We start from the raw sequence: 17,824 nt of genomic DNA, 5'->3' as shown, positions 1-17,824 counted from the left end.
ATGGGTTCATGGACTACTCAGAGATCTGATGGCAGAGGAAAAAACTTTCTTGAAACATTGAGTGTGCACCTTTAGGCTCTTGTACCTCCTCCCTGATGGCAGCATTGAGAAGAGGGCGTGTCCTGGGTGGTGAGGGTTGTTAATAATGGATGCCCCCTTCTTGAGGCACCATCTTTTGAAAGTGAGCTACATGGTGTGATGGCTTGTGGAGCTAGCTAAGTCTATAACCGTCAGCAATCTCTTTTTGATCCTGCACATTGGAGCATCTGTACCAGGCAGTGATGGAACCAGTCAGAATGCTCTACATCATATTGTCATGGAATTTTGCTTCTTCTTTGTAAAATTCACAGGAAATGGGCTTTCCCTCTACTCCTATACATTAGCAAAGGAAAGTGGTGTAACGTATCTAATATCAATTGGTACCACTTTAAAACTGTTCCAAGAAGTGCTTTTGCAACATTTTGTTTATATTCATCAGTTGTAACAATACTCACTTTAAATCCATATGTAGGTTATTCCTGAACTCAGAGGGGCTTTAGCAAATCAGTCACACTGATGGGTCAACAGTCTTGCATTGGCCAGACCAGTTAAGGATGACAAATTTCCTCCCCAGAAGTACATTAGGTTGCCAGATGGGTTTTTACCACAACCGAATAGTTCCAAGGTTACCAGCATTCTCTTCTTTTTTTTTTCCCCCAAAATTGCACGTTTATTTAATTACTATGTTTTAAACTTCCCATCTGCTGCAGTAGCATTCAAATCTACAGTATATTGGAACTCTGATTGTTTGTTCAGTAACCTAACCACAACATCACCATACCCACGGTACTATTAGAATGCTCAGGAGCGAACAGCTCAGAGGCTCTCTGACTGTAGCATTGTGGTTTCAAAAAATGCTGCATGTTCTGTACATATCTCTTTTTTGTTTAACAAAGTACTTTGTTGGTTTAAGCAACAGCCCATCCTCCACTAACAGTGAATGAATAAGAGAGAAAGATTCTGGGACAGTAACAAACCTCAGAGAAAACGGAAGACTAAAGTTTAAAAGAAAAGACCCATGTTTTTATTTCGCTGAATGAACAACCCACAGGCCAGCATTAATTACCAGTTCAAACCTCAAAGAAGAATTTAAAATCAGCTAAATAATCTGGAACAAAAAATTATCATCAGTCATGGTGACCATAAAATAGTGGATTGTTGCAAAACTCCATCTGGTCACGAATGTCTTTCAGGGGATAAATGTACAGACCTTCTCTGTGTATGTGCAATTCCACCCCATGTAAGTAACTCTAAAAAGCCACAGTACAGAATTTAGATGAGGTGACTCATCACCAACTCGAAGGCCATTAAGGATGGTCATTAAATGTTGGCCTCACCGGCAATGCCCACTTGCAATGGGCAATTCCTCTTGAGGTCATGTGTTTCTCGCTTCATTCACTGTAAACCATGCTACCTTCCTAGGGAACTTCACTCTGTTATCTTGGTCAATACTTACATTTCCCCTCATGCGAATGTTCAATCTACACAATGGTTGTTGGTTGGAAAATAAATCTCCCAATACTGTCATTTTTATAACGGGGAATTTTAACCATTGTAGCATGAAACATGATCTGCCCAAATACCACCAGATGATTTGTTGTCCTACATGAGCACAAAATGTAAGACCTATTCCAATATTAAAGGGGTATTCTGTCATTTTCCCCGGGTTCCCCTTGGCAACTCTGACCAGGCTATTATCATGCTTGTTCCCAGCTATAAATGCAAACTGGAACTAGGACCAGCAGATGGTGATGGTCTGCTGGAAGGCTGAGAGACTGCTCAAGTTCCATGGAATGGTAGGCCATGGAAGGTTGGTGTAGCAGTATTGACAAATATGCTGACACTGTAACATCATTCATATCCTTCTGTGAAGATATACAGTATGCCTTTCTAAAAAGATCATTCTGAAGTATAACAATGGCAACTTGTGATTCACCAAGGAGTTGAGGGCTCTCAGATCTGCAAAGGATCACACCTACAGGTCTGGAAACAGAGAGGAATACAGCTCTGACAAACAGCAGTTTAGTAAAGCTCTGAAAAGGGTGAAACTAGGATTGTCTAGAGAGAGAGACTTCAAAAGACAATAGCAAGCAGTTGATTTCCATGGACAAGACAAAAGAGATGATTGTGGACTTCAGGAAGTCTCAGGCCAACTACTCTCCATTGCACATCAAAGTCTCTGCCCTGGAGAGAGTGAACTGCACCAAGTTCCTTAGTGTGCACATAACGGACGATCCAACCTGAAACCATAACACCTTCTCATCAGTCAAGAAGTAACAGCTGCATTTATACTTTCTGAGAAGAATGATGCATGCTAGACTCCATGCCCCCATCTGAACAACTACTGCAGGAGCACCATCAAGAGTGTCCTGTCTGGTTGCATCGCTGTGTGGGATGGAAACTGCAAGGCACCAGACATCAAGACCCTACAGAGAACAGTAAAAACTGCCAAGAAGATCAACAGGGTCTCCCTTCCAAACATTTGTGACATTTACCGGGAGTGTTGAACACAAACAACCTGAAGCATTGTTGAAGATCACTACCACCTATCCTACAATCTCTTTGATCCATTATGATCAGGATGGAGCTGGAGGAGCATCAGGTTGAGGACTGTGAGACTGGATAATAGCTTCTTCCCGCAGGCTATAAGACTAGTAAATACCCTGCCACCACCAACATCTCATCACTAGGACAGCGAGCTATGTACTAAATGCATTTTAAGTTGTGTTTTATTAACTTATTTGTGGTCATCTTATTTTGTGTGCTGTGTGTGCTATACGTATGTGGGTGCACCCTGGTCCAGAAGAACACTGTCTCATTTGGTCGTATGTATATACAGTGACATGACATTAAATTTGAACTTTTTAATACTTCAGGTCTGGGTTTGACGTGAAACTTTAGCTCTGTTTCTCTTCTCTCAGGTGTGCTGAGTACTTCCTGAATTTTCTTTTTTACATTTTAGATTTCCAGCATCTGCAATTTTTGTTTGTTTTTCCAAGTTCTTCCAACACTTTCATGATCTGGATTGGGAACTCAAAACATTCATTCCCTCAGCTATGAAGCCAATTATGATCTTCTTTGAATGTCAGCTCACACACCAGTCCTATCCCTGTCCCTTCACGCCCAAGTAGGCTCCTAGCAAACTACTCCCATTTAGAAACAGAATCATTATCACAAACAAGAGAAAGTCTGCAGCTGTTGGAAATCCAAGCAAAACACACAAAATAGTGGAGGAACTCAGCAGGCCAGGCAGCATAGGCAACATATTCTTTTCCATATGGAAAAGAGTACACAGTCAATGTTTCAGACTGAGACTCTTCATCGCGACTGGAAATAGTCAGAGTAAGAAGGTGGGGTAAGGAAAGGAGGAAGTACAAGGTGGTAGGTGATAGGTGAATCTGGGGGGAAGGGGGGAGAGCGAAGTAAAGAGCTGGGAAACTGATAGTGAAAGACCATGGAAGAAAGTAGTTGAGTGAAGATATGTGGCCATGGCTTTGGCCTCTGGAGGAGAGAAGGAGAACAGTTGACTTCGGAGAGGGGTGGTACCCAGTCTGAGGTTGACTGCACAATCATTTGGTCTGCAAGGCAGCAGGATGTTGGCTTTCCTTTTATTGAAGGTGATTGCCAAGTTGTGGTATTGCTGTGGGAATTTGGTGAAAAGATTCCTCCAACTCCATAGATTTACTGGGTGAAGTCAATTGAGGTTGCAGGCAGATGGTCCGGCAGATGAGTCCCCAACTCAGCAGTGAACCAGATGACCTGGCAAAGTGAACAGCCAGGAGTACCCCAGATGAGAGAAGTATTGATTGAGTCGATGATGAACTCGCGCTGCTTTCCGATGCTCATATGCCCCAGCCATCCCTGACCCCAAGGGGCATCCATCATGGCAGTGATGCAGAAGGGGTGCAAGACAAGCTCAGTAGGGAATCCAAGATGCGCACACAGACACAGTTCAAAAAGTTGCCAGCTGCGCAGGGATCTCCTGTGTACATAGAGTCATTGAGATGTGGAGGAGGGCAGAGAGAGTGAGTCAGGCTGCAGTGCTGGAATGAGAGGCCGGGGGAGTTTATAGTTTACTAGATAGAAAGCCTGTCAGCTCTACCTGGTGGTGTCATTTTCCTGAAAGCAGTGGGCATTTGATGAATGGGTGGTCAGCTGCTCCACAGAAAGCACAAAAGACATTTCACTACTGATGATTACATTCTATGGAGGGGGTAGGGGGTTAAGGAGCTCTCCCTACCAGCATGGGTTCCCAAAACATTGATGATGAGTGCCCTGCAGCCTGGAATGGCTCTGGGGTTCTGGCTGATGATCTGGAGGCTATTCCATCAGACGCTTATCAATTCAGAGGGCCAGAGTGATCAGCTTGAGACCAGTGGGTTTCTCCTGGATAGAGAGCTCATCTTTCAAGCGCTCCAAGGTGCCATGATGGTAATGGGATAGCAATGGTTCTCTAGCAGATGTTCTCACTAACATCTTCAACATCTCCCTGAGCAGCGCCACCGTTTCAACGTGCTTCAAGGCCACCACCATCGTCCCCGTGCCGAAGAAGTCTTCAGTGTCCTGCCTAAATGACTACCGTCCCATTGCACTCACATCCATCATCATGAAGTGTTTCGAGAGGCTCGTCACGAGGCACATCAAGACCCCGCTGCCCCCCTCACTGGACCCCCTGCAGTTTGCGTACCGTCCCACCGTTCAGCAGATGGCACCATTGCCATTACCCTCCACCTGGCCCTAACACACCTGGACAAAAAAGACACATATGTTCGGATGCTGTTCATAGACTTCAGTTCAGCATTCAACACAATCATCCCTCAGAAACTGATTGGAAAGCTGAGCCTACTGGGCCCTGAACTCCCTCTGCAACTGGATCCTAGACTTCCTGACTGGGAGACCTCAGTCAGTCCAGATCGGGAGCAGCATCTCCAACACCATCACACTGAGCATGGGGGCCCCCAGGGCTGTGTGCTCAGTCCACTGCTGTTCACTCTGCTGACCCACAACAACACACAGCTCAAACCACATCATCAAGTTTGCCGATGACATGATCGTGATGGGTCTCATCAGCAAGAACGACGAGTCAGCTTACAGAGAAGAGGTGCAGCAGCTGACGGACTGGTGCAGAGCCAACAACCTGTCTCTGAATGTGAACAAAACAAAAGAGATGGTTGTTGACTTCAAGAGGGCACAGAGCGACCACTCCCCGCTGAACATCAATGGCTCCTTGGTAGAGATGGTTAAGAGCACCAAATTTCTTGGTGTTCACCTGGCGGAGAATCTCACCTGGTCCCTCAACACCAGCTCCATAGCAAAGAAAGCCCAGCAGTGTCCCTACTTTCTGCGAAGGCCAAGGAAAGTCCATCTCCCAACCCCCCCATCCTCATCACGTTCTACAGAGGTTGTACTGAGAGCATCCTGAGCAGCTGCATCACTGCCTGGTTCGGAAATTGCACCATCTCGGATCGCAAGACCCTGCAGCGGATAGTGAGGTCAGCTGAGAAGACCTTCGGGGTCTCTCTTCCCGCCATCACGGACATTTACACTACATGCTGCATTCGCAAAGCAAACAGCATTATGAAGGACCCCATGCACCTCTCATATAAACTCTTCTCCCTCCTGCCATCTGAAGCATTCAGGCACCAAAGCATTCAGGCTCTCATGACCGGACCATGTAACAGTTTCTTCCCCCAAGCTATCAGACTGCTCAATATCCAGGGCCTGGACTGACACCTTACTGCCCTATTGTCATGTTTATTATTTATTGTAATGCCTGTACTGTTTTGTGCATTTTATGCAGTCCTAGGTAGGTCTGTAGTCTAGTGTAGCTTTCTCTGTGTTGTTTTTTTTACGTAGTTCAGTCTAGTTTTTGTACTGTGTCATGTAACACCCATGGTCCTGAAAAACGTTGTCTCATTTTCACTTTGTACTGTACCAGCAGTTATGGTCAAAATGACAATAAAGGTGACTTGACTTGATTTACAGTTGTCAATTAATCTACCAGCATGTCTTCAGGAATTGTGAGATACCAAAACACCTGAGGAAAATGAAAGCAGTCACAGGGAGTGTGTGAGAACTCCACACACACAATGTCCTGGCTCAGGATTGAACCGTCGCTGAGCTGCATGCACTGACGTATCTCTGTACAATGCAGCTTTCAGTTCTCTTCAGCTGATCTTAAAGGCTTGTGGCCCTTTACACAGAGAACACAAGAGACTGCAGATGCCGGGATCTGGAGCGAATAAACTGCTGAAGCAACTTGATGGTTCAGGCATCCCCTGTGGAAGCAAAGGGATGGTCGGAATTTCCAGTCGAGACTCTGCATCAGACTGAGCATGGACTGGAATTGTGACGTGTACTGAGTAAGAGGATAGATCTTGTCTTGCATCAGTAAACAGTGCACTGAGATAGAACAAGTTAAAATAATAACACTGCAGAATACAGTGTAAAAACTACAGAGAAATCGCAGTGCAGGTAAACAATGAGGTACAAGATCATAATGAGGTACATTGTAAGGTCAAGAGTCCAATTATGTACCAGGGAACTAATTCATTATCTTATAACCATGGGGAAAGATAGCCAGTATAAAGGCGTGAGGGCCAGGGGTGAGACAGGAGATGGTTGCAATATGGGTTCAAGTGAAGATGAGTCCTGTGATGGATGGAGGGAAGGGTAGAGATAGTGACATAGGCTGGAGGATGAAAGGGGGAGATAACAAAGGCATACAGATGAAGGAAACTGATTAGAAAGGTGGTGCATGGAACCAGGTAATGCAGGGATGCATGCCAAAATGGGAACATTCTCTGTCACTCCTTCCCCATTGGGTTCCATCTATCCACCAACCACTCCTCACCTGGATCGACCTATCCTGCCTCATCACTTTGAATTTGCTCTCACTCCCTTAATGTTTTCAGTACTGATGCAGGATCTGGACTCAAAGTGTCATCCATCCCATTGACCCCACAGATGCTGCCTGACCCACTGAGTTCCTCCAGCAGTTTCCTTTCAGGCCATTTTCATGATGAAAATATGCTTCAGTTATTGAGCTATCAGTCTTTTCATGGCTGAAACTAAAGTGCCAGTCTCAACATCCTGATATTACTACATGATAACATAGCAGTTAGTGCGACGCTATTACAGCTCAAAGCATTCTGGAGTCCAGAGTTCAATTCCAGCGCTGTTCTGTAAGGAGTCCCAGTACATCTTCCTCGTGGAACACAAGGGACTTCTCTGAGCACTTTGGTTTCCATCCACAGTCCAAAGACATATTGGGTAGATTAACTGGTCGTTGTAAATTGTCTCATGGCTAGGTTAGGGTTAATCGGGTTTGGAGGAGGTTGCTGGCATGGCATGGCTGAAGAGCCTACTCTGCTCTGTACTGCTACATAAACAAATATTTACCAGGATACTGCCTGGACTAAAGAATATATCTTATGAGAATAGGTTGAGTGAGCTAGGGCTCCTCTCCTTGGTGCAAAGGATGATAGAGGTGTTTAAGATTATAAGAGGTAAGCCAGCACCTTTTTCTCAGGGTGGCAATGGCTAATACCAGAGGACATGCTTTTAAGATGAGCGGTGGAAAATCTAGGGGAGGTGTCAGAGGTGAGCTTTTCTCCACCCCCCAACGAAGAGTGCAGCACATGCCTGGAATGCACCACCAGGGTGACGGGTTGCCGCAGGCACATCAGGGAGATTTATAAGAAAACCTTACATAGGCACAGGATGAAGAGAAATGGAGGCTTGTGGACTGGGTTAGATTTATCAAGTCAGCACTACATCATGGGCTGTACTATTGAAGGTTCACAGTGGCTGGTAGCAACAAGTAAAGGTGTAGTGGAGAGTAACTGTAGTTGTACTAGCAGCCAGGTTCCTGGGCCCCTGACCAAGAAGAACAAGTCCGAATCCCTCCAGAGCAGCTGTGGAAGTTCAGCAAATCAGCCGTAATAGGAACCATGAAGCTAATGGACTTTTGTAAAAGTCCACTTGGTTCACTACTGGCAGGAAAACTGTTGTGCTACTTATCTTATCTATGACACTTAGCTCATCTATGACAGTGACTGAGCAGTTATCAAGTTATTTTGCCTTTCCATCAACCTGCCTGCTTGCTGACTCAGCACTGATTTATTGTGGTTACTGAAACTGCAGTTACTTTGTCTGGTGGAGTATATTTTCTTTCATGTACCCGTTCGGCAATACAAAAACAGAGAGCTGGCAATGGTCAGACTTACACGATACATGAGGGACAGCAAGCCAAACCGGAATGATACCTAACCACAATAAGAAGCAAACTCTGACAAATTTAAACCAGACTTCCTTGACAGCATAATTATTTGCAATAGTTCATACAGTATCATAGTATACTTGGGGGATTGGACAAACTTTATTTGTTTGTTCTGGAATGGCAGAGGCTGAGGGGAGATCCATAGAAACATAGAAAACCCACAGCACAATACAGGCCCTTTGGCCCACAAAGTTGTGCCGAACATGTCCCTACCTTAGAAATTGCTAGGCTTACCTACAGCCCTCTATTTTACTAAGCTCCATGTACCTATCTAAAAGTCTCTTAAAAGACCCTATCATATCTGCCTCCACCACCGTTGCCGGCAGCCTATTCCACACACTCACCACTCTCTGAATAAAAAACTTACCCCCCACATCTCCTCTGTACTGACTCCCCAGCAGCTTAAACCTGTGTCCTCTTGTGGCAACCATTTCAGTCCTAGGAAAAAGCCTCTGACTATCCACACGATCAATACCTCTCATCATCTTGTACACCATCAGGTCACCTCTCATCCTCCTTCACTCCAAGGAGAAAAGGCCGAGTTCACTCAACACACACAAAATGCTGGAGGAACACAACAGACTAGGCAGCATCTATAAGGAGAAGCACTGTCGACGTTTTGGGCCGAGACCCTTCGACTTTGCTACTCCTGACGAAGGATCTCAGCCCGAAACGTCGACAGTGCTTCTCTCTATAGATGCTGCCTAGCCTGCTGTGTTCCACCAGCATTTTGCGTGAGTTGCTTGAATTTCCAGCATCTGCAGATTTCCTTGTGTTTGCCGAGTTCACTCAACCTATTCTCATAAGGCATGCTCCCCAATTCAGGCAGCATCTGATACAGATTTATAAGATTGTGAAATATGTAGATAGACAGGCAGTATTATTTTTTCCAGGGTTGAAATGTCTAGCAACAGTGGGCATGTATTTAAGATGAGATGGTGTAAATTCAAAGGAGCACTGCAGGGCAAGTTTTCATTTTACGCAGAATGGTAGGTCTGGAATTGTGCTGCTAAGGGTGGTGATGGAGACAAATATGATAGAGGCATTCAAGAGATTTTAGATAAGTACATGAAATCCTTCATATACATTGTCCTTCTTATCACTTTATAACTTACTTTCTTACCGGCCTTATGTTTTTGTCAAATACAGCTACTATATCTTCAGTGCCATCACCAAAATGTAAATTGTAAAAAGTTGAAACCAACTACTGATCTCTGTAGATCACAGTCATTACATCTTGCCCACTATCAAAGACCTAAATGTGCCTACTTCCTATTTTCCATTAGCCAGCCAACGTTCTATCTATGCCAATGATACCTTCTACACCATAAACATTTATTTTCCACAATGACCTTTGAGACTGCGTCTTACCAATGTATCCTGGAAATCTTAAGTGGAGTTCTACCATAGAACACAGAACAGTACAGCACACGAATAGGCCCTTTGGCCAAACATGATGCTAAATTAAACTAAATCTCTTCTGTCTGTATGATTCATACCGCTCAAATGCCTCCATATTCATATATCTAATAGCCTCTTAACCTCCAGCATTGTAATAACACTGACTCATTCGATTTCAAAGCTGCCTTGGATTGCAGTTTCTTTTCATCCTTTATCATACTCAGATTTTTCGGGTGTTAGAACATAGAAATTTACAGCAATTTATAGGCCCATCCGACCACAATGTTGTGCTGACCATGTAACCGACTCTAGAAACTGCCCAGAATTACCCTAACGCATAGCCCTCTATTTTTCTAAGCCCCATGTACCCATCTAATATGCTCTTAAAAAACCCTGTCGTATCTGCTTCCACCACCACCACTGGCACCACTGTGTGGAAAAACTTTAAAATGTTGTTGGAGGATTGCGTGTGTGTGTGTCTGTGTGAAGAACGGGGTTGTTTTGCTGTTGTTGTTGTGCTCTGTATTGTTCTGCTGAGCATTGTGGGAATGCTGTGTTGGTGCCGGAATGAATGGCGACATTTGCAGACTGGCCCGAGCAAACCCTCAGGTGTGTTGACTGTTAATGCAAATAACACATTACACTACATCTTTTAATGTACACAGGATATATGCATTAAAATCTCAAACCATTGCAACTCCTCCCAACAGCATCTCTGGCTGCCCATTCCAGGGAACTTCCATTCTCTATGTGGGAAAAAAAACTTACCTTGCACATCTTTTTAGATTTTCCCCCATTAAACTTAAGTGCATGTCTTCTAGTATTTGCCATTTCTACCCTGGGAAGAAAGATTCTAATTGGTCACCCAATCTATGGACAGTCAGAATCTTTCTTCCCAGAGTAGTAAAGTACTCCATGGCTATTGATTGACCTTCTGAGTTTTGCAGCATTTTGCTTTTTGTTCCAGATACCTGCATCTGCGTTCATTTTTATCTTCAAAGCTCAAGCATTTTCTTTACAAGAGTCAGTGTCAAATCATGTAGATTTATGAACAAAAGAGATGATAGAGATGAAACCATTCAAAAGCTAAAATGGTAGATGCCACCTTGCCTTCAGTAGTCCAGGAATGGGTTGATCAATTCCCATTGCTGGCTTTAAGAGGGATGTGTGCATGTGGGTTATTAACATAAAATAATATAAACGCACCTCATGTCCCAACTCATCCAAGCCAATCAAGTGGCCTTCCTGAGCTGGATCCATTTGCCTGCATCTGGTCCTTATTTCCCTAAGCCTTTCCTGTCTGTGTATCAGTCTAAGTATTTTTTGAATAGTGTAATTGCACAACTTTCCTGGTGGCTCGTTGCACATACCCATATTATCTGTGTGAGAAAGTTGCCCATAGGCTGCTTTCAAATGCTTCCCCTCTATCCTCAGGCTCTGCTCTCTACCTTTAGACTCTCCTACCCAGCAAAAAAGACTATGGCTGCTCCACTTACCCACAATGTGAGCTCTCAGCCTCCTACTCCAAGCCGACACAGCCTCTTGTGAAAACTCAAACCCTCCAATCCTGGTAACATCCCTGTAAATCTGTTCTCATCTCTTCGCATCATAATGATATCCTTGCAGCCAATACAGGACAAGCAGTGAGAATGTTGTTGAATCCTCTGTACAGAATGAAGGATGGCAAATCAGGTAGCCAAGAAATTAGTATCATAACACAGGAGCAAGGAATTCAAAGAGGAAAAAAATTATAAATTATTTCAGACAGGGGTTTGCACGATGGTTACAAATAATTTTATAAACATGGGCCAATTCAGAATCTACCATTTAAACATTCTTCTTTTTCCTTTCTATTATGAGCATCTTTCAAAGAGCTTACAGCTTATGATAAAACATGACGGCTGGCAGAGGATGCAGATTTGTATTTACAATTGGCAGATGGTAACGAGTCTTAGGAGTTCGTCATTCACTACTGATTTGGCCCATCTCGCTTGTGGAAATAAAAACAAAGAGCGACAGGAAGTCTCAGAGCACTCTTGATTTTTATTCCAGACAGCTCCCCAAACTGTCTGCCAACTAGGCCTGACTCCCGGATCCACACGCAGCTGGAACAGGGCAGAACACTGCTCCATTGCTCAGCTCCATCCTTAGTCCTTTGTTCGCCAACTCACCCGCCTATCTAGTAAATCCTCTTTTCTATTTCAACGCATTTCCTCTTTGTATTGTAGCTTCAGCTACACCTGTTTTAGTCAGTTTTCAACAGGAAAGCGATGCTTGAACAATTCATCGAAAGGAAATTCAGCTCAACGATCCATGATGCCCAAAGCAATAAAACCCTCACGTTATATATCCACATCGGCACATATATGTGATTTGCTTAATGTGTTAGTAATATTTGAGCCCCCCACAACCTACAGCAGGTCCCACACTGAAGCAGACGATTTGGAATCGTTACGTGACTATCTTCAGCATGAGGAAGAGTAACCTTATACAGTTCTTTTGTCTGATTTGAGACTTCAGCACATTACTGACAGAGTGCAGCACTGCTACTGGTGTCACCTTTTGACACAAAGTGCATAGTGGTGATAGTGTCGTTATAGTCAGTGATTAGTGTTGTGCAGGTTTCTTCGACCATTCAGTTCTTACTCCAACCTGCACAACCCTAATCATTACCTCAGGGTAGTAGCACTATGGACACCTTGTACTATATTATTTTACATATCTGACCGTTCTTTCTTCTCTAAATTTATATTGTTAATGTATGTTTCTCTTGTGAATGTTGTGTCTCTGATGCCATGTCTCGTGATGCTGCTGTAAGTTTTTTTCATTTCACCTACACATACGTGTACTTGGTGTGTATGATAATAAACTCAAACTTGATTCTGGATGAGCCACTGTCTGCTCTCTTGTATTAGCTTAAAAGATCACATATTAGCTTGAAGAGATGGACAATGGCTTAATAATTTGGGATGTCCTGAAAGGGACACCAAAGATCAAATATATTTATACTCAAGAATTTCTTTCACTATTTTCTTTCCTACCCACGTGTTATCTGCAAGGAAAGCGGCAATGCCTTTTGTGTCACAGTCTGAGTCCTGAGGTGTATAAAAATCAGGAGGGGCATGAAAGAGGGCGAGTGTACATGATCTCTTTCCCAGACAAAGTAAATCAAAAACGAGAGGACTAAGGTTTAAGGTGAGATAGGACAAGTTGAAAAGGGACCTGAGGGACAACTTTTTCATGCAGTGGGCCATGCATATTTGCAATGAGCTGCCACAAAAAGTGGTTGAGGTAGACACAACAGCAATATTTAAAATACATGGATGCAGTAGGAAATACTTAGAGAGATACAGACCAACCATGGGCAAATGGGACCATCTTGGATGAGATGGGCCAAAGGGCCTGCTTCTGTACTATATGACTATGTGTTAATCCAAACACAGTTTTTTGCTGTTGTCCAATTAGATACCATGGGATCTTGTTATGCCAGAATGAGGGAGCAGATAGCAGCTTATTCAAAAGCTGACATCAGTGATTGTGCAGCGCTCTTGGTAATGTGCAAGCATGTCCAACTAGACAACAGAACTGTAAAAAGTTGCTCCCTTCATCTAAAGATTGCAACATGGTTCCAGATACCCTGGTTCTGTTTGGAGCAGTCCCTGTAGTGCATTGTGGGTGGTTCCCATATCACTAAACATATTAATAAGTCCTGCATACATTGTGATGCGAATACATTGTGTAAAGTTTTGCAGATGCCCTTAATTACTAATATATCTGATTTTTACAACCGTTGATTAAGTTGTGTGGAGGGATTAGTTAACTGCAGGCAAAGCCCATTTAAATGAGGGGCAGAGATTTCAATGTCTGCTGTGCATTTACTCAACATGACCTCATGATCAGTAAACCTAAATATTAATTAATGAGTCACTAGACTCCAACTCCAGGCAGACAGACCTTACGCACTAATCTGGTACCTCTTGGTGCTAATTAGAGAAACGCATCCAGAAGGGGAAGTAAAGCCAATTAGATTTCGAAAATGTTTTTAAAATTCTGATACTTTTTCTTTCCTCCTCCAAGTTATGGAAAACAAAGTTTGAAAAGCAGTTTAAATTTCTTCCTATAAACAAGTGATCCTGCAGATTCTGGAAATCCAGAGCATCACACACAAAATTCTGGTAGAACTCAGTAGATCAGGCAGCACCTATGAAAATTTCTTCTTTGGTCTTTTATACAGACAGACATACTTTATTGATCCCAAGGGAAATTGAGTTTTGTTACAGCCACACCAACCAAGAATAGTGAAGAAATATAGCAATATAAAACCATAAATAATTAAATAATAAGTTAATCATGCCAAGTAGAAATAAGTCCAGGACCAGCCTATTGGCTCAGGGTGTCTGACACTCCAAGGGAGGAGTTGTAAAGTTTGATGGCCACAGGTAGGAATGACTTCCTATGATGCTCAGTGTTACATCTTGGTGGAATGAGTCTCTGGCTGAATGTACTCCTGTGCCTAACCAGTACATTATGGAGTGGATGGGAGTCATTGTCCAAGATGGCATGCAACTTGGACAGCATCCTCTTTTCAGACACCACCGTCAGAGAGTCCAGTTCCACCCTCACAACATCACTGGCCTTACAAATAAGTTTGTTGATTCTGTTGGTGTCTACTACCCTCAGCCTGCTGCCCCAGCACACAACAGCAAACATGATAGCACTGGCCACCACAACCTCGTAGAATGTCCTCAGCATCGTCTGGCAGATGTTAAAGGACCTCAGTCTCCTCAGGAGATAGAGACGGCTCTGACCCATCTTGTAGTGTTCTGAGTGTTCTCTAGAGTACAAATGTGCATTTTCCATATATTCAGAACAACTAAGATGTACATTTTCATACCATTTGGACAAAATGCATGCCTTGGTGATGGCCAATTCAAATTACTGAAAAGGTTTCATTTCAGAATGCAACACCTTACATCAAAAGTAGATGGCAGTACAGCACCACATGGACCCAGAGATGTCAATAACAGCTCTGACTTCCATTAAAGATAAAATAGGCAAACTTAAAACAAAAATATACTTCAGAAAATTTGACTACAGCAGGCATGGGCAAACTGCGGCCCGTTAAGCTTTTTAATCCGGCCCGCAGAACTTGATGAAATTATATTAATAAACCTTGTTAACGTTTTTTCCCCGCAATTCTGGCGTTTTCCCAATAGATGACGCACTCTATATACATTGACCTTTGTTGAGGTACAGCGTATTTCTCCACATTTGTGCTTTACTTTGTGACCTTCTGGCGACCCATTTCCTGGCACATCAGAACCGGCTCACAATTAGCCAGCGTTCCGGCTAAGGGAGATAGCCTGCGGGGATTTGCGAGCACAGAGCTCCGCATATTGGCGCGCTCTCACTGTTCTGTCATTGTGCGGGTCGTTGTTGAGTTTTGGCACAGGGGACAATTGAATAAGAAGGAGCAGGACAAGTAGACCTGCATCTCCTACCGTTTTTGAAATAAAGACAGTCAGGAGGAGAGTGATGATAATAATATCTTGAAGGATAACAGAATTTTCAGTGCTTTAAAATAATAACTGTTACTATTAAAAAAAGCTGTATTTTATTCATTTAATTTTCAGTGTTTTAAAAGTCATTTCAATAAATAGCTAAATACCATGGGACTTCAAAGACAGATATTTTGTTGTAATGCATTTGTACATTTTCAATTTAAATTAAAGCACATGTTTTCTACATATCCCATGATATTTTATTTTCTCTTATGAGGTGTATTACCAAAACACTCCGTCCATCTGCTCCTGGTCGGCCCCCCTGTCAAATTTTAGAACCCTTTGTGGCCCTCAAGTCAAAAAGTTTGCCCACCCCTGGACTACAGGATACGCCTCCTATCATCCAATGCTTTCTTAACTATGAAAGAAGGTATTGCATGGAATCACATTACACCCATAGGTAGAGTATGGTACAAATACAGTGGATTCTGGTTAGTTGGGACACATCAGGACCAGTACTCTTTGGCTCAATTAAGCAGCTGCCTCAATTAGCCAAAATTTCGTCTGAATGGTTAAAAGGTATAATAAAAACAAACTACCTTTTAACTGAGTAACGAATTACATATTTAAATGAAATATAGAACAAATCAGAACACTACAAATACTCATACAGTACTATACAATGGAATTAGTTCCTAATAGTTATTGAAGGAATTCATCTACCGTGTTCTTATGAATAAACAAAATCAGTGCAAACACAGTGCATATAATGGACTGCCTTCATACAAAGCTGTCAATGATTGGAACTTTTAAATCTTCATTTTCATTGTAATATTCAAGATGATTGTCAATACCTTCAAATTCATCATCATTCCCAACTTATCGATATGGTGAAATAGTTCCATTTTCACTCGGACATTTCTAGCATCTCCAAGCCTGAATGCTCGAAATCATGGTGAGCAAAATCGATTGAAATTATCTTATTTCTCACCAATTATCAGTGACAAAAATCACTGCTTTTTAAACACAAGCACAAGCAACTGACACTATTTAAAAACTGATTACTCTAGGCACAGTGTAGCGAATAGCAGCTAAACAAGTGCATGCAACGGATGCTGGTCAGAAACCGTTTGACAACAGCCTCGTGTCCCAATTAACTGGCATAGTGTCACAAATCAATGAAGGGGATCCCAGCTACATTCCTGATTTAGTTTCTGTCCTTTAAGGGTTGTCCCAAACAAATGGCTGCCCTGATTAACCAATGGCTCAAATAACAAAAATCAATTACCAATGGAGACTTTCAACAACTGATTTATAATCAACCATTTAATCTGATTCTAGTTGGTAGCACTGGATTATAAACACATTAAAGAGGCAGCTGCTCTGATCCCATCAGGTTCTGAAAAGCAAAGCTTCAGAGATCAAAACAAGTAAGAGACCGTCGCAGGAGGCAAAGGAAGAATTACAGGACTGCTTTGAGATAGTGGACTGGGCTGTGTTCAAACACTCCTTGGAGGATCTGAGCGACTACACCAGGGTTGCAACAGACTTAATTAAAGCAGCTGTAGATAAGTGTGCCCCTATAAAATCATTCACAGCCTTCCCCAAACAGAAGCCTCGGATGAACCATTAAATCCAGAATTTGTTGAGGGCCAAATCGGAGGCATTCAAGTCTGGAGATCAAGAAAGCTTCAAGAGGTACTATCTCCAGAAAAGCCATCTCATAGGCAAAGTGAAGATTCAGGACCAGACTGGAATCAATCAGGGATACTCGACAGCCGTGGCAGAGTTTGAATGCTATAACCTCCTACAACGTTAAATCGAGTGACAAGGGGGACAGCAGAGCTTCACTTCAAGATGAGCTCAATGCCTCCTACCATGGAGGAACCATTATGCATCCCCACATTTCCTCATGATCCTTTGGTCTCAGTATCTGAAGATGACATGTGGGCTGCCTACAAGAGAGTGAATCCAAGGAAAGCATGCGATCAAAACAGAGTACTTGGCCAAGTACTGAAGACTTGAGCTGACCAACTTGCTGAGGTGTTAATTGATATCTTATTCTTCTAGAACCAGAGGGCAAAGCTTCAGAAATGAGAGACATCCATTCAGAACACAGATGAGGAAAAATTTCTTTAGCCAGAAGATAGTGAATCTCTGGAATCCATCGCCAAAGAAGGCTGTGCAGGGCAAGTCACTGAATATATTTAACACAATGGTTGACAGGTTCTTGATTAATCAGGACATGAAAGGTTAGAGGGAGAAGGCAGGAGAATGGGGTTGAGGAAGATAATGGAGCAGTTATGATGGAACGGCAGAGCAGACTCGATGGGTCGAATGGCCTAATTCTGCTTCTATATGTTATGGTCTTATATTTGTCAACTAATATCTGGGATTTCTGGAGAATCATCCTGCAGCACAGAAGTAAAGGATGGCAATTTTAGGTGTCTGGATTCCCAACAAAGGAGTATGAATAACTGAGAAAAGGTCTTGCTAGTTAAAGTGTGTTACTACTGTAAATAGATAGTTCTACAGAACCACCCGCCCATTGAAAATGTAACCATACAACTGTATCTAATCAAATTTCATAAGGCACTTCGAA

At 42.9% G+C, this 17,824-nt stretch overlaps 1 protein-coding gene across 2 annotated transcripts in view; it reads right to left on the bottom strand.

Moving 5' to 3' along the window:
• Positions 1–17,824, bottom strand: part of rab31 (RAB31, member RAS oncogene family) — a 109,695-nt gene that overhangs the window by 10,053 nt on the left and 81,818 nt on the right. The gene's annotated exons all lie outside the window — the stretch shown is intronic.

This window comes from Hypanus sabinus, chromosome 1, assembly GCF_030144855.1.
Source record: "Hypanus sabinus isolate sHypSab1 chromosome 1, sHypSab1.hap1, whole genome shotgun sequence".
NCBI classification, from domain to species: Eukaryota; Metazoa; Chordata; class Chondrichthyes; order Myliobatiformes; family Dasyatidae; genus Hypanus; species Hypanus sabinus.
Note: the sequence above shows the minus strand (reverse complement) of the source record. Positions and strands in the feature narration are given on the sequence as shown.